The sequence below is a fragment of the Lynx canadensis genome, chromosome A3 (genome assembly GCF_007474595.2).
Source record: "Lynx canadensis isolate LIC74 chromosome A3, mLynCan4.pri.v2, whole genome shotgun sequence".
Lineage (NCBI taxonomy): Eukaryota > Metazoa > Chordata > Mammalia > Carnivora > Felidae > Lynx > Lynx canadensis.
In genome coordinates this window covers 115,725,390-115,743,650 of record NC_044305.1, presented here as the reverse complement: position 1 = coordinate 115,743,650, position 18,261 = coordinate 115,725,390, and positions in this window count along the sequence as shown.

Sequence of the window (18,261 nt, the reverse complement as noted above, 5' to 3'; positions counted from 1 at the left end):
GAGGGAGACACAGAATCGGAAGCGGGCTCCAGGCTCTGAGCTGTCAGCACAGAGCCCGATGCAGGGCTCAGATTCACAAACTGCGAGATCATGACCTGAGCCAAAGTCGGATGCCTAACAGACTGAGTCACCCTGGCACTCCTCATCTTGTCTTAGTTTTAACGTGAACACATATGTCATACCTTTGAGTAGCTGTGGCTTTCTTCAATTAGCAGTGATAAAGTGACATTCTGGCTCAACTTTACCTAATCTCCACCAGGAGATACTGAATTTACCAGTACTAACTTCTGTGAGATGACTTTGTCTCGGGCACTGATGAACTATAGTGTATATGAACAAATAAAATGACCCATCACTACATTAACCACAATGAACAGGTACCACAATGAACAACAAGGTCTTCTGTCTTCCTCTTAAAATCTTTGCAAAAATAAAAAAGCAACGTGGAAGATCCAGTTGAATTGGATTGTTTATGGAAAAGCAAACACACTGTTCACTGGAGATGGGAAAGCACTAATGGGAAGGATTTTGCTTTGGGATGAGGAGGTTGACCAAATACAGGGGAGTATATCACATAATCAGTGGGTCACTGAGGGATGGACAGAGTAAGCTTTAATATTTGAAGACTTCGGAATCCTTTTTTTTTTTTTTTTTTTTTTTTTTTTTTAGTTTTTAATGTTTGTTTTTGAGAAAGAGACAGAATGTGAGTAGGGGAAGAGCAGAGAGAGACACAGAATTTGAAGCAGGCTCTGGGCTCCGAGCTGTTAACACAGCCCGACGTGGGGCTCAAACTCTCAAACTGCAAGATGGTGACCTGAGCTGAAGTTGGACGTTTAACCGACCGAGCCACCCAGGCGCCCCCAGAACCCTTCCTCTTAATTTTAAGTGACAGTGGCTATGAGTTATTTTGATTTTAAGCCACGTGAGTGCTTTTATTTAAAGAGAACCTAAAGTGAATATTTCTGGGGTTAAGCATTTGTTAGTGATTATTGTAATGATTTATGTTTCCCTTGTAAGTGGCTACTTTGGCACTGGAGGAGAAAAATAGTAGTACCATGTCTGTTTTCTAAATTTACCTATTCGTAAAAGTCACATGGGATGTTTCAATACAGAGGTGGCCCCAGCCCAGGCTGAAATCAGTCCACAGGTAATCTTGATCTGGCAGGATTGGGAAACTACCAGTTGTAAAATATTCAAAGACATGTTTATGATGGTTCATTTCCACACTGGTTATAAAAATATCTCAGTTTAAATAGATATCCACTATTGCATGCCTGTTTTAACACCAGCTTCCCACCAGGAGCCATATAAAACCTTCTAGGGAAGGTGTGAATTGGGAGTAGAGCAAGATTAACTGAAAAAACTGTTAAAGGCTAGCACTTTGCACTGATACGAAAATTACTATAGAAATAAAGCAGAACTAAAAGGAAAAATTAGGATGGATACCCATCTAAAGGTGAGTGTGAATTGTATGGCTTCTTTGTTCTAAAATAGTGGGACTCAACAAATTGAAACTTGTATATTATACTATGTATGTAAAATATAGGTTCCAAAGCACCATTAAGGATTTTGTGACCCTGGACAACACTCTACATATTTAGGCTTGTGATGTCATCTGTAATCTGACCACCTGGGAGGCTTGTTAAACTGAATTATGCCCCCATTCCCTTTCCCGATACTGGATTGGTCTCTGAGGGGGAGCCAAGAAACCCAGAGTTTTTACCCTACTGCAAACATAACCTGTCTGTGAATACATGATAATCACTATTCAAAGGGTTATTCAAACTCAAAATATAGTAGTCTCCCATTATCTGTGGTCTCACTTTCTGAGCAATCAATCACTGCCTGTGGTCAGCTGTGGTCAGGAAGCAGATGATCCTTCTGACAGTGTGACTCCCATCACAATGCCCTTGTCATGCAGCTCACTTTCATCATGTTGGCACTTTATCCTCTCACATCATCACAAGAGGAAAGGTACAATATATTTTGAGAGAAACCACATTTGCATAACTTTTTACGGTATATTGTTAAAATTGTCCTACTTTATTGTTAATCTCCTACTGTGACTAATTTATAAATTTTATCTTTTGTACATGTAGGAAAAAACATACTATGTGTAGGGTTCAGTACTGTCTCAGTGTCAGGCATTGACTGGAGTCTTAGGCGTATTCCCTGCTGATAAGGGGGTGGGGAGGGGCTACTATAATGTATGGTTATGGTTACCACCTGGTGCAAACAGGTGTTTCTCACAAGAGGCCCATAGAGAAGTAGGAAGGAGAGAAAAAAGGATTAATAAGATTGCCACCTGCTTAAAAACAGTGATCCTTAAAATGAATAATCCAACAGATAATAACTTTTAAGGAGAGGAAGAGTCTCCTGGGAAAAAGTTTCTAAAAGATCACTAAACTTTAAAGACTCAGTGTTGAGTGTGATTTACTAGCTATGTGACTTTGGGAAGTATGTGACTTAAGCTCTTTTACAGAGACAGAGTGCCAGCAGGGGAGGGGCAGGGAGAGGGAGAGAGAGAATCCCAAGCAGGCTCCACTCTGTCAGCACAGTCAGATGCAGGGCTCAATTTCATGAACCATGAGATCCTGACCTGCGCAGAAATCAAGAGTCAGACACTTAACTGACTGAGCCACCCAAGTGCTCCTTGGCTTCACCTTCATTTTAACCTTTTAACCTTCACTTTCTTAAGTATAAATTACAAACACAAGTTCTATCTTAATGGTTCTTGTTAAAACATAGTGGAATACCTGGCTTAAAAACCTGTTAAGTATTATGCAAATGTATGGAATAACTGTGCTGTTTTTCATTAATCCTTCACAATCCTTTACAATTTACTCCAATTTTACTCTGAATTAAAGAATGGCCAGAATGCTTTCAAAGCTCTTGAAATCCTTCCTGGTCTTAATATGCCTTTATAACAATTTAGGGAAAGAAATCTGCTGTTTATCAAATGTTATCATCTTGACCTTTTTGCCTTTCATAGGCAAAAGAATAGACATTTTACTTTGCTTTCAAAAATTGTCAAAGCTCCTATTTTTCTCCTACCATGGAACAGAAGGAAGAAAAGGTAAAAGGCTCATTGAATATAACCTCAATGATAAAGTAAATAAAGAAAAAATAAAACCTCCATTTCCCCCGCAGCCAGACAAGATAACTTTTGAGAAGAATCCTGTAAGAATGTTCACTAATAGGTAGTGACTACTCCAAACCTAATTTTCTTTCTCCTGTGTTGTCTTAGCCTATTCCACACTACTGCTATAATAGCATTGATCCAATTTTTAGAGTCCCAAGATTATGGCAAAAATGGTTTATATACCAAATCATCTCATTTTGATCCTCCTTTGTAGATTTGCCCCAAAGATAACGAACACGTCATGTCTTGTCCCTGGATTTAAAGCAAAGTACAAAGACCAATTCCATCTAATAACTTAGAAAACGTATCCAGAGCAAAGCCCAGCTTTGAAAAAGGAGGTATTTGTGTTCCTGAGGATTGGCCAGAGGCTTTCAGGATCTGGTGCAGTTGGAGAAACCCCACACGGTGTGCCCCTGCATCGGGAGGTTGGCTTCAGCTGTTCCCCAGAATCTCACTCCCCTTCCACGAACTGTTGAGCTCATGGGGTGAGCTGTCAGCATCTGGCCACCGACCTTCTCAGCTAACCAACACTACCTGTAGCCCTCCCAGAAAATACTGGGCAAAGTGGAGGTGTTAGTGTGAACACATGAAGATTCTCTGAGAGTTCTCCTTCCCTAGCTAAGCCATCTCCCTTCCCACAGGTTCCAAGCCAACTGGAAGGGGCTCAGACGCATTTGTAAAACCTGCCGATATGCCAAGAGGAACCAGAAGCTTTTCCAATCCCTTTCTGAGTAAACCTTAGGTCCTGTGTTAAAGTAGGCTCCATAGAAAACAAGTTTCAAAGATTGAGAGGAGGCAGTATTTTCAAGGACTTGAGTAATAAGGACTAAAACAGTTGAGTGGCCCCTGCTGAAGTTTACAATGAAGAAAAAATATTTTTTAATAGACTATCAGCTGGGACTCATGATCCCAGGAAAGTACCAGTAGATGGCATGAGTACGCAAGAAGTTCAGCCCTTAACTGCCAGTCTGACCTGTCTCTTGGAAAAGAACATCTGAGACAGTCTCACAGTGCCCCCAAATGCGAGAGGACTTCACTCCAACAGGGTAGAGTTGTTGTGGGGGTCAAAGGAAATCAGATGTGAGAACGTGCTTGGAAACTACAAAGATTATAAAAATAGTCTGGTTTCTAGTTTTGGGGAGAAGTGACTTTTTTCTACCATGTTTGTTTTAGTATCTAAAGTTTCAGCTTACACAGCTTCAAGCAGTATTTTTTTCAACAACTATTTTTTAATATTAGCTTTTATTTTGGAAATGACAACGTGAGTCACAGAAAACTGAACGCCACAGTGTGACTTTGAAGTCGGTTAACCTCCTGAAGCCTCATTGCCTCAACGTTAAAATATGGAAAAAAAAATTATGGGGAATGTGTGTGAAAATTCTTTATAAGCCATATAGTAGTCCAAAAATAAAATACATTCCTATAAATTGAGTGAGAGTCAATGAGTTATTTAGCATAGGCTCCAGTTGCTAGAAAGTATTTCGCTCATTCCTTTATCCATCCAGCAATGTTTGAGTGCCTGTTCCCCGTGTAAGACAATATGCTAATACTCAGCAGCACCTGGCACCCACTTCCCAGCACCCAGATGAAGCCCAGTAAAAATGCTCCAAGCTACTTTATCAATACTGACTGTATCCCTCCTGCAGGAAATGAAAGGCAACCAACATAGGGGTGCAAAAGCTGATGAAGCATCTTCATTCTTCCAGGAATCGATTCATTCCTAAGTTTGAAAAGACGGAACCTTCCAGATTAAATAAAAATAACAGAAATCATCTCTGCAGGTGCAATGGATTCTGAAATTGGATTGGCCTTCCATGCTAAAACAAGCTTCATCTGTTTCCCTTCCAGGAGGAGGTAAACCAGGAGAAGGGTAAATCAATATTTCCAGGGCACACGGCCATAAGAAAGGACACTGCTCACATCTGACAGCCATTCCAAGTAGAGGATGTCCGTAAAGGTGGGAGCCAAGCCTCAGGGCCTTCTTTGCACAAGAAACATCTCAGGTAAAGTGTTCTTTAAATTGGAGGAGCGGGGGCTGGGGCAAGTTGTAAATTCATAGGCCCTCAGATTTAGGCATTTTTCTGATGAGTGATCTCAAACTCAAGTGCCTTTGGATGCCGGACAGTTCACTGAGGTGAGGCCTGTGGGCCCGTGTAAGACCATGGAAGGTAGGGCTGCAGCGTGGAGAGTGAGAACGTATACCACTTCAAGACCATCACTTTCAACTCCGATCAAGAGAGCTGGCCAAACACAGCTTATTCTCTGGGGCCTTGGGGCTCCAGCTTACATCCCTAATCTGGCCCAACTGCACATTTTAAACATTTGGAAACTAAGGCCAGGAGAGGAGAAATGACAAAGCCAGGTTCTTATTGCTATCTTAAGTAGCAGGTTCTCTGCTATCTTAAGTAGCAGAGAGAAGACTCTGTTCGGGGTGAGGCATCTTAACACAACAGAGAGCCCAACAGGAGTATGTTAAAGCCTGAGCACACCAACATTTTCACAGCAGCCTTGGGAGGCAGACTGGTTAAGAGCATGAACCCTGCAGCCAGAGTCCCTGTGCCTGAATCCCAGCTCTAACAATTAATAACTGTGTGCCCTTACGCAAGTTACTTAAGCTTTCTGTGCCTCGACTCCCTCATCTGATAATAGTGATAATGGTGCTGATAATAGCACTGACTTCGTAAGGCTGTCGTGAGGATACAATGAGTTAAAATGTGGAAAGTGCTTAGAGCAATGACTAGCCTGTTAGCATTACCCCTCCCACGTACAGACACATGCACGCTTAGAGGTCAAGGTCATACAGCTTTCCTTAGAGGTCGAAAATCTGCGTCTGCACGCATGCACAAATGCACACGCAGGGGGTATGGCACTCCCTCTCAGACATACCGATTTCCTGGCCTCCTCAGCCTTATATCCTCAGTGACCAACCTGAGAAGAATTGCAAAGGGAGGGGCTGGAACAGAGGCCAGAGCTGGGTGGCTGGGTGGGTTTTTCTACTTTTCAGGAATAGTGTAGGCTTCCGGAAAAGCAAGTCCAGGGATGAAGCGGTTTACACACACCAGTGTTTCTCAAACTTTAGCGTGCATTAGAATCAGCTGGAGGGTGTGCTCAAACACAGAATGCTGGCTGCACTCCCGGACTTTCTGATTCAGCAGGTCTTGGGTAAGGCCTGAGAATTTGCATTTTAACAGATTCCCAGGTGATGCTGAAGCTGCTGTTCCTGGGGGGCCTACACGATAAAAAAAACACTGATATACATTTTTTTTTTTTTAATGCTCAAAAGAATCATATGAGTTTGGCCTTTTCTCCATGCTATAGTGGAGAAAACCAAGTCCAGAGAATGTGGCTGACGTCGTCAGCATCACACCATTTGTAAGGAGTGGAACAGGGTCTTGAATCAAGTCAGCCTGACTCGGAAGCCTGTGGCATTTCTACCTCCCCATGTGGCGTGAGGCATGATCATTTACTCTCCACCAGGACCTTGCCATGGGCCGGAGGCACCAAGATAGGGTGTCTGTGATGAGCTGGAGTGTACAGGTGGAGAAGACGTAAGGGAGACTTCTCTGAAGAAGGGAAGGCCTTCCTACTGGTTCCTACTGTCTCCCCTCCCTGTTCACCAACTGCTGTTATCTCCTGGGCATTCACAGCCACTAAGTCTGACCAGGCCACATCCCTGACACCCCCTTTGTTGACTGTCCATTCCCTGCTCCCTCCAAGACCACGTCTGACTCTGCAGGCTCATGAGCCTCAAAGCTGTAGTCCTACTGAGTTTTTGTCTGCCTCTGAAAGTGACCTGCTCTCTCTGGCTCACCGTGCTATGCTCAGTTTTCCCTCTGACTAGGGTACCCACCCCCTTCTTTGCCTGGAACACACCTCCTTGTCCCAGAAGACTCAACAGCTCTGGCCACCCCTCAATCCCACCAGTGCGGGCTGTGTATACCTCCTCTACCTTCTCGAGAGTACCGTCTGTGGCTTACCTCTGTCATAACACTTGTGCGTATTGTTGGGTAATTATATATTTATTGATATATTTCTCCAATACTAAATATCTAGTCTAAACCAACTTGTACCTTTAAGTCCTCAGGGGCTATTACAGTATTTGGTACAGGGTGGGGCAGTGGTCCTGAAACTTGTCTGCACGTTAGAATCACCTGGGCATTGAACCCCTGGGTGGTTCAGTTGGTTAAGTGTCCGACTTTGGGGGCACCTGGGTGGCTCAGTGGTTAAGCGGCTGACTTCGGCTCAGGCCATGATCTCACGGTCCGTGAGTTCAAGCCCCGCGTCGGGCTCTGTGCTGACAGCTCAGAGCCTGGAGCCTGTTTCAGATTCTGTGTCTCCCTCTCTCTGACCCTCCCCTGTTCATGCTCTGTCCTCTCCCCTGTCTCAAAAATAAATAAAACGTTAAAAAAAATTTTTCAAAAAAGTGTCCGACTTTGGCTCAGGTCATGATCTCATAGTTTGTGAGTCAGAGCCCTGCATCGGGCTCTGTGCTGACACCTCAGAGCCTGGAGCCTGCTTTGGATTTTACGTCTCCCTCTCTCTCTGCCCCTCCCCTGCTCATGCTCTGTCTCTCTCTGTGTCAAAAATAAACATTAAAAAAGTTTTGTTTTAAAAAGAATCACCTGGCCATCTTTGAAAAATCCAAGCCCAGGTCACACTCCAGATGAATTAAGTTACACAGTCTCTGAAGGTGGGACACAGGGCATTAGTATGTTTTTCAAATCTCCCCAGGTGAACCAATGTGCAGATAAGCTTGGGAAACATTGAAGTCGAGTTTCAGGATGCCGGATGGTTGGACGGTTGGAAGGATGATTGGATAATCAGTTTGAAGTTTGAAAAGGAGTATACCATGCAGAGAGAGGGAGAAGAGTTTTTAATGAAAAGTGGCAGCATGAACAAAAGCCCAGAGGTAACGAAGTACACAGGAGCATCATGATCCAAGATATAAAGGTAGTGAGCAGGTGGACCAGGAAGGACCAACTTGCTGTGCTCAGGAATTTAAACTTTGAGCTGTAAGTGGATGGAAAGCATTGGCAGAGTATAACACAGAAGGGTGAAATAAACATTTTTTTTGGAAAACCAGTTGGCAACCATAAGATCTTACTGGAGTAGAGAGAGGCTGGAGGCAGGAAAAAAAGTGGTTTTTCCTCTTTGCCCTCCTGCCAGATACTGGCCTCCAGGAGGCTGCTGAACTTTCAGGACAGGCAGCCCCAGTGAGGCTTGATTGTGGGAGCACTTGAGGCTGCTGGGGTGGGGGATCCCTCATGTACAGCTGCTGCTAAAACTAGGACTCAAAGCCATGACTTTCTGCCTCCGAGTCTCATAACCTTCCTACTTCAAATGATCAGCAACTCCGGGTGGGTTCTGACTCCATGTGTGGTGTGAAAGTCGTACTTGACAAATTCAGAGGCAAAGGCAAGCAGACGTTAATTGAACAGTGGTACCAAAGCTGAACCCACCAATTAAACAATTCGTTTTGGGGATCAAACTACAGAGAGACAGACACACAATAGTGAAGCCACCAGCTTCCAGTCTGAGCTCTAGTTAATCTGTCAATCAGCTCTCTGATGCTATAACCATTATCATCTGGACTGGGTCTCCCTGGCTCTCCTGGGAGGCTGCTGACCTGGCAGCCACCCCATTTTCCCTGAAACTAGGTGTTTCCTCCAGCCAGCTACATGCTGGAGTGTCTTCTTGATGCCCCGTTCCTCCAACTAGTGATGGAGGTGAGGAGGGAGCTTGTGAACTGGAGGTCTCAGGACCCCATGCACTTGATCTTCTGCTTAGCCATGCTGGAGCTCAGCCACATGGGAGAGAAGGTCCCAAGCATCTGCTACGGAGGACTAATCAGAGATCACAGTACTGGGGGCTGGTGTTCGCCAGGGTGGGAACCGTGGGTAATGTAGAAAACAGGAAGAGGCTCAAGAAAAAGAGCGAGAAAAAGAGAAAGAACAGAGAGAAAGTGAGAGAGCGGAAAAGAGAAAGAAGAGAGAAAGAGAGAGAGAAAAAGCGAAAGAAAGAGACGAAGAAAGAGATGAACAAAGAACCAGAAAGAGCGAAAGAGAGCTGAGAAAAGCTCATCCCTCTCTCACCCTCTCCCTCCTCTCTCTCTCTCCTCTCCTCCTCTCCCTCTCTCTCTTCTTTATTTTTTCTCCCCTCTTTTTCTAGCCCCTGCAACTGCCTCTTACACTCTAACCACATCTCTCTCATTTGTCTGTTACCTCCCCCTCTCTCTCTTCCTTATTTTTTCTCCCCTCTTTTTCTAGCCCCTGCAACCGCCTCTTACACTCTAACCACATCTCTCTCATGTTACCTTCCTGCCCCAGGGTGACCACACTCACATTTTGCCCTGACCAGGAGGATAGTGGGGGCAGAGCTTGCCAAGCCCAGAAGCATCTGCAGAACTGTAGCCACCCAGGAGGGAGCATTCTTTCTGATAGACACGGAGGCACTGGATGGGCTGGCCACCTTGTTCTTTGCACTCTTCTCTCCTTTCTGTGTCTCTCTCCCCCATTCCAGAGCAATGCGATGGGCTGGACAGAGCATGGTCTCTGGAATCGGCCTCTACTCCAACCCCAGCTCTGCCATTTACTGATTTGGTAAACTTGACCGTGATGTTTGAGCTCTGAGTTTCAGTTTCCTCATCTGTGCCCACGTCTCTGGTTGTTAGTTCTAAATGCCGACGGAGGCATTCCGGCACAGTGAACACAGGCCAAAGTCTTAAATGCTCAATCAACCACTTACTGGTTGTGTGACCTCAGTCTCCAACCTCCCCAAGCCCTAATTTCCTCATCTCTCCAACGTATAATAGAAGGACCAGATTTGTCAGGTCGTTGCGAGGATAAATGAGCTAACTCAGGGAAACTACTTAACATGAGATAATTGCCAACTGTATGCTCCAGCTGTTGTTATATATTGTTTATACACTGCTTAGCCCATGATAGATGCTTACTGTAGCCAGCCTCCGAGATGGTTCCCCAGGGAGCCTCACCCTCGGGCACTCGTATTTTCGTGTAGTTTCCTCCTATACCGAATCACAGCCAGTGTGAATTAGTGTGAATACAGTGGAAGACCAAGTCAGAAAGCCATGGCTGCTCCCACTTCAGCTTCTGGAATCATTTGCCCTGGGGGAAGTCAGCCTCCATGTGTTGAGATGCAAACAGCCGGTGGAAAGGCCCCCCATGGAGGGGTGAGGAGGCCTCCTGCCCACAGCTAGCGCCAACTTGCCTGATACAAGTCTACCACCTGGGAAGTGGATCTCCCAGCACCTGTCAAACCATGAGACGTGAGACGTGCAGGCCGGGCTAACATCTGATAGCAGCTTTGTGGGAGACCTGGGGCCGGAACTGCTCAGCCAAACCAAATTCCCGACCCGAATAAACAGCGGGAGATAGAATACATTATTGGTTTTAAGCCACTCATTTGTTAAACAGCAACAGTTAACTAACATAGTGCTTAAAAAAAAAAAAAAAAAAGTCCCCCAAGTAACAGCAGATTGACATTTCCATTGCAAATCCATGCAGTCTAGCATGCGAACAGCAGGGGGCGACATTGGACCATTTTCTGGTCAGGCCACGCCAGCCTTTTCTTCCCTCAAATAGGGGGCACATCCGGGTTGGGTCAAAGGAAATGCCAGACTGACCAGGAAACAGGCCAGCCACCTCAGGCCCCTGCTCCTTGTGAGCAGAGCTGATGGTGATCCCAAGGGAATAACCCAAGAATCAGCTCAGAGCAGGCCCCTTACCCCTGTAGCCAGGAAGCCCAGGAAATGTGGCTCAGAGTCCTGCTTCACTGCTTTATTATTTTTTTAATGTTTTTTAACAACTTTTTAAAAAGTTTTTTAAAAAATTTATTTACCTGAGAGAGAATGAGAATCCCAAGCAGGCTCCGTACTGTCAGCACAGAGCCCGATGCAGGGCTCGAACTCACCAGCTGTGAGATCATGACCTGAGATGACATCAAGAGCCAGATGCTTAACTGGCTGAGCCACCCAGGCACCCCATGCTTCACTGCTTTAAAGCAAGTTTCCAGGCAGGCCTGGATACAACTCCTCAGTGGCTCCCCTGTTCTTGGGCTTAAAGCAGAGGACCCTGGTCAGGGTGCTGTGGTTGTGATGGCACCATTTGGGAAGGGTTTCTATGTCCCTTCCAAATGGCTATTTGCCACTGAGAAGACAGCTTGCTCTGTCTGCTGTCCTGGTGACCCCAGCCCACCCTGTCAGCAAGCACCCTTGTGATTGCATCTGGGCAGCAGGTGAGGGTCTTGCTGCAGGAGGGCCATTGACCTTTCCCATCTCATGCTTGAGGTTTTGGGGGGCCCTCAGCACATACTTGCAGACCCAGGACCAGCCTCCAGAAATGAGGACCTGGCAACTGGGTCTGCCCCAACTGCAGAAGAGCTGTGAAACCAGGGAGTGCACCTAAGGACCAGATAGCCAGCCCTAAAGAGGGCCACACAGCAAGCTGGAGACAGCTGGAGTCAGAGTGCGGGGCCATGGTTCCTGCTGGGAGGTGAGCACAATGGCTGAACGTACCTCTCTGCTCTCCTTCGGTGTTCTCCAGAAAGAATGGAGAGCCCTAGTGGCCCTCATCTCCTCTGAGCCAGAGACTCAAGGTTATCAAAGGAGTCCTGCTATCTCTTCCTGGCCCAGGAAAAGCCAGGCTTTCAGGGGAGGGAGAGAAAAGGGATAGAACACATCCTGAATACTCCACCCCATTCCTTGTTGGGGTATAAGGCCTGGGTAGGGGCTGGGGGGAGAGGTCTTCCGACAGGGTGAGAAGGTAAAGCTCGATGCATTGTGAGTTGCAGACCCCTGGGCCCAGGAATGATCCTTGATACTTGCTTCCTTTGCCAGTAGAACTGGAGAGGAGGCAGGACCACACTCTAGGGGATTGGAGAAAAGTAGGGAAGGCGTATTTTCTTTCTGATGTGGTGTGCTTCAGCACCACATCCACCAGTGCCTTGATCTTGGACTTCCCAGCCTCCAGAACTGTGAGGGATAAGCCCCCTAGTCTACGGTATTGTTATTATAGCAGCCTGAATGGATGAAGACACAAGTTATGGCTGTTTGGGGAAGCCCCCGGTTGACAAGTCTGATTCTATAGTTACTGTCGTAAAGTATCCCACAGCTGACCTTCTCCATTCTGTGTTCACTGAGACCCTCACTTTTTCCAGATTCTGGCTCTCACAGAGAGGTCAACCCCAGTCCCTGGGAGGATTTATTGTTGGATGACCGCACCTGCACTTGCCTGCCCAGCGGGTCACTTTCCCTCTGAGGACCCACCATGTTGTTATTGATAAGTTAGTATTTGATAGGGTTAATGGTATTCATTCCTTTTGTTTTTGAAACTTTCCTGTCATGTGGCAGGCACTCGATAAATATTTCCATAAACGAATGCTTCAAGGACCCTTTGGTCTACATGGCATGATAAAACTACATTGATGAAAGGAATGGTGTCATAGGAATATATTCATTCAACAACTAATGATTCAGCACCTACTGCACGTAAGGCTCTGGGCACAGGTTGTAGATAATTCTGAAGTAAAGGAGGGATACCTGGGTGGCTCAGTCAGTTAACCATCTGCCTTCGGTTCAGGTCATGATCTCACCGTTCTTGAGTTCAAGCTCCACATGGGGCTCGCTGCTATCAGCATGGAGCCCACTTCAGATCCTTTGTCCTACTCTCTCTCTGCCCCTCCCTCACTTGTACTCTCTCAAAAAAGAATAAACATTAAAAATAAATAAAAATTTAAAAAACAAAGTAAAGGAAGGAGGGCCCCTGAGTGGTGGCTCAGTGGGTTGAGCCTCTGACTTCAGCTCAAGTGTTGATCTTACCATTTATGGGTTCAAGCCCCACACCGGGCTCTGCACTGACAGTGCGGAGCCTGCTTGGGATTCTGTCTCCCTCTGTCTCTGCCACCTCCCCCACTCACACTCTCTCACTCTCAAAATAAATAAATAAACTTAAAAAAAAATAAAGTAAAAGAGGGACCATCTCTATAAAGGACAAGAACTTTAGGAAAACACCCTCATTGTCGTCTCCCACTTTTCAAGGCACACAGAATGAAGTGAAGGCCTCAGTCTACCAGCTGGATGAGGTGTGTCGAAACTGTGAAGTCAATACATTTCTAAGTGTTGGTTAGTAGAAATATTCTACCTAAGTAGTGCACTGAAACCAATGAGAAGCTGGGGTGGTCCGGTGTGGCCTAGGTGAGAAAATAGGGAGCTGTAAGGATCAAAGGGGACCTTGGGCAGAAGCTGGGTGCTGATACATTAAAAAAAAAAAAATCAAAAAGGAACTCTCTGGAAGAGGTAGGTGAGATGGATGAATGTCTCCACCCCAGGGACACTCACCTTTCCTATCTGTAGCCTGGATCAGTGTGTTCTCACCTGCAGGAGGTAAGAACCAAGAAAGTCAGCAGAGGCTCATCAGTCCATGGTGATAGAGGATGCCCAAGAGAAATGTGTAGAAAACCATATGGCCCCCCTCTGCATGAAAAGTCTCTGCAGAAATGTCTTCGCCTCCTTACAAAGAAACACACTGTTCCCAACAAGTTGGAATAACTCTACCAGTTTCTCCGCAGTCAGGAAATTGATTTTCTGTTCTCTCTTGACTTCCTCTGGACAGTGGAACTCAGTTATCAAGCTTCACTTCCTGTTCTCCCGGTAACCCTATTTGGTGAAATTAGAATTAGGGCTTTAATTCAATGTAGTGCAAAACCCAATGAGATTAGCTTTATGGTTTCAAGACCTCTGCTAGAAAACAGAATCCCGCGTTCTCTATTCCTCTTCCAAAAATTGACAGACATCTAAGGTGGGGGGCACTCTCGTGGCTTCTGTGCCCCATTTCGCCTAGACTGTTGTGACTTTGAACTCTTTCAGTGCTTGATATCTACCAAACTATTCTGGTATACCCATCTTCAAAACAAAAGTGACTACTAGATTTCTTTTCCATGCTGCATAAAAATAAGGTGGCAAACAGCCAAAACACGGGTAGCTGACATTCTTCGGGCACCTCCCAAGTGGACACTTCATGTGATCCTTACCTGTGGCTGGCTTCGGGGGTGAATGACTGTGCAGTTCAGAGGGCCCTACTCTCAGAAGGGCCCCCCAAACTTGGTTTACTGCTCTGCTGTTGTTGTCTTGAAATTGTTAACAACTTTTGAGCAAGGGACCCTGCATTTTCATTTTGCACTGTACTCTGAAAATTTTACCCAGTTCTACCCTCACTATAACTCCACTGTGTGGTCGGTATTGTTGATCCCATTTTTAGAATGGGAAACGGATGTTCCGAGTGGGTTCATTTAGTAACTCACCCCAGGTTATACAGATAGAAAATGGCAGATCTGGAATTTGAAGCCAGGATCCAGCTACCAACCCCACATCCATGTTCTGTTGACTCTGTGATGGCTTATTTTTGTCTATTTCGAGTCAGTCCACCTCTCTGAAATACGATATTAATTCTGGACACTGTAGAGGCAGCTTTTTGGCAAATAGGCTTGAGCACTGGAATGTAGAAAGGGTCCACAGCGACCACCTGTGGCCTGAATACAGACAGGCACATCAGGTGACCCACGTCAAAGTATCCCTAGGCCCTAACTGACCAATGAACTACTTACAACGAGGCACAGTTACCAAAAAAGGGAAGATTCCATACTTGACCATAACTCGTCTTCCCCTTTTAAAAACAGCCCCCACCCACAGCCTCTCCTTTGTTGTTCTGCACACTGCTCTCTTGCAGTGTATTCAATAAACTTCTATCTTCTTTGTTCTGCCTCCGGTGAATTCTCCAGCTCCCACGTCCCCCCGCATATGAAGGACCCCATCCGATTGAGAGACACGCCATTTAGACACCACAGACACTACAGGTTAGAGTGCATTAGTAGGTGGGTTTTGTCCCTTTATCCGCACAATAGTTGTTTTAGATCTCCAAATAGGTCTCTATTGTAGTATTTCTTTTCTGACAAAATGGTTTCCAGCAAAATGCAACAAATTTTGTCTTTGAAGCCTAAGCAATCTCTTTGGCCTTATACACTTCTAAAATGGCATTACAGATGTTGACATGAAGAACATTTGCCGTATAACAAAATTACATTTCTTTCTAAGATGTAGTGATTTAATAATTAAAACAATATCCATGAAATATAAATACAAGGTATTCATAAATAAATTAAATTAGATTGTGGCTGCTAAGAGCCAATTATCACGTAAGATATCTTCGATGGCTGAAATAATAAGAGAGCCGAATATTAATTCTGACATTCTCTATAGGCCATGATTATAAATTTAGCTAAAACGGTTTAATAGGCTATGGAATTTTATTGAGATTTCAGACCGCCCTTAAAATATTCATTGTGTGTTAGAAATCAGTTGTCTTGATTGATTTTAGTTATAATTCTGTTATATGTTTACAAGATGGGAACAGGAGGGGGGCTATAGAACTGAAAAGAAAAGTCTACCCTCCTTATGAAATAATAATGGTGATGGCACCATGATTGAGAGGTTGGTACAGACCTAGATTTGAATCCTAGTTTTACCACATTCTGGCTGTGCGACCTTGAGCAAGTTAGTCCTCAAATGTCCTCATTGTCAGAGAAGGCTTGAGATGAGGAATCAATTAGATAACGTATAAAGCCCATAGCAGAGGGGCACCTGGGTGGTCAGTTGGTTAAGCATCCCACTCTTGATTTTGGCTCGGGTCATGATCTCATGGTTCATGAGTTTGAGCCCCGCATCAGGCACTGCGCTGACAGCATGGAGCCCTGGTGGGATTCTCTCTCTCCCTCTCTCTGCCCCTCCCCCACTCATGCTCTCTCTCAAAATAAATAAATAAATATTTAAAAAGAAAATAAAGCCCACAGCACAGAGCCTGGCGCTTAGCAAGCACGAAATAAATGTTAGCTCTTAGGATTTCTGCCACAAAGGGGGAACTTGACCCATTTGGAAAGACGGATTTCCTTTTTTTTTTTTCAATATATGAAGTTTATTGTCAAATTGGTTTCCATACAACACCCAGTGCTCATCCCAAAAGGTGCCCTCCTCAATACCCATCACCCATCCTCCCCTCCCTCCCACCCCCCATCAACCCCTCAGTTTGTTCTCACTTTTTAAGAGTCTCTTATGCTTTGGCTCTCTCCCACTCTAACCTCCTTTTTTTTTTTTTTTTTCCTTCCCCTCCCCCATGGGTTTCTGTTAAGTTTCTCAGGATCCACGTAAGAGTGAAAACATATGGTATCTGTCTTTCTCTGTATGGCTTATTTCACTTAGCATCACACTCTCCAGTTCCATCCATGTTGCTACAAAGGGCCATATTTCATTCTTTCTCATTGCCACGTAGTACTCCATTGTGTATATAAACCACAATTTCTTTATCCATTCATCAGTTGATGGACATTTAGGCTCTTTCCATAATTTGGCTATTGTTGAGAGTGCTGCTAGAAACATTAGGGTACAAGTGCCCCTATGCATCAGTACTCCTATATCCCTTGGGTAAATTCCTAACAGTGCTATTGCTGGGTCATAGGGTAGATCTATTTTTAATTTTTTGAGGAACCTCCACACTACTTTCCAGAGTGGCTGCACCAGTTTGCATTCCCACCAACAGTGCAAGAGGGTTCCTGTTTCTCCACATCCTCTCCAGCATCTGTAGTCTCCTGATTTGTTCATTTTGGCCACTCTGACTGGCGTGAGGTGATATCTGAGTGTGGTTTTGATTTGTATTTCCCTGATGAGGAGCGATGTTGAGCATCTTTTCATGTGCCTGTTGGCCATCCGGATGGGAAAGATGGATTTCCTACCTCAGTTATTATCTTTAACTTCTATCTCAAGGGGCATAATGTTTTCTTTAGCACCAACCTGAAAAATGATGGGGATATTCTCAATGGTGTGTCGGTAAAGATTGAACAACCAGCTCTGGTGGGCAGGGAGAGTGGGGGCGCCCGGAATATGTTTGCTGATTTCCATGGTGTAAATACGCTCACCATGACTGGTTTCAGTGATGTGGAGTTGGGAGGAGAAGCACACACTCACCTCTAGAGAGCTGACACGACGCACCCTGCTCACCCCTGAGAAACCGGGGCTTCTTCTGGCTCAGCTGCCCTCTAGGCAAACCCTACTTTCGCTGGGCCTCTGCTTCATCTGTAAAATGAGATAGTAGTACCTATCTGGCATGCCTCGTAGGGTTGATGTGACAAATAAACAGAGGACACGAAAAGCCATGGAAAACTGTGAAACACAATGGGGATTAACTGGGCAGTGGTGTTGATACACAGACACTTTGTCTGATTTAAAGGTTCCCTCGACTTGCAACTCCTTTGTCTTTCGAGCTGCCGTTCAGCTGGGTTCTGGAGCTCCCGGTTTATTTACCCTAATCTCTTTTTCTTCTCTCCGACCATTTAGCTCAAGATGATTATCTTGCACAATTAACATAATAAAGCAAGTCAGTTAGGCCTTCTCAGGCCCTAGGAAACAAAGACCCGCTGCTATTACTTGAGGCCCAAGGCAGCTATGGGGACTGAGCTCTGAAAACCCTCAAGGTTAGGCCCCACCTACCCCTGGAGCCCGGAACAAGGGCTCCTTGTCCTTCGGGGACCAGTGCTGTCCTGGTGACCCGGTCCTCTTGTTTTCCCCTCCCAAGTGGGTGCCCCTAGTTTCTGACCCTAGTCCCACTGACAGTCACAAAACTCTGTTTCTCTACTTTTGACGGCTCCCCACTGCTTCCGCTCCCACTACCTGGAAAGCAGCCAGTATCAGGGCAAAAACAGGAGTCAGACTGCACAAGGGTTCAGGTCTTAGGGCCACCGGGTGCCTACTTTGGACTGTTATGTGACATGCCTGTGCTTCCTTCTCATCTGTAGGATGGGGACACTAGAACTTGCCTCAAAGGGCTGCTATGAGGTAAACAGAGTAAGATCAGGTAAAGTGTTCAGAAGAGTGTCTGGAGCATAGCAGTCATTGCTGACAGCTGTCCGGCTTCCGCGCCTTCTCTCTGTGGTCTCTCCCTCCAGCCCGGGCTCTGATGACATCTCTTTGTCACTGCCAGCACAATGTTTCCCTCCCAGATGGATGGACCGTTCCCAGAGGCCTCTGGCTTCCCTCTTGCCTGCCTAAACATGGCTGT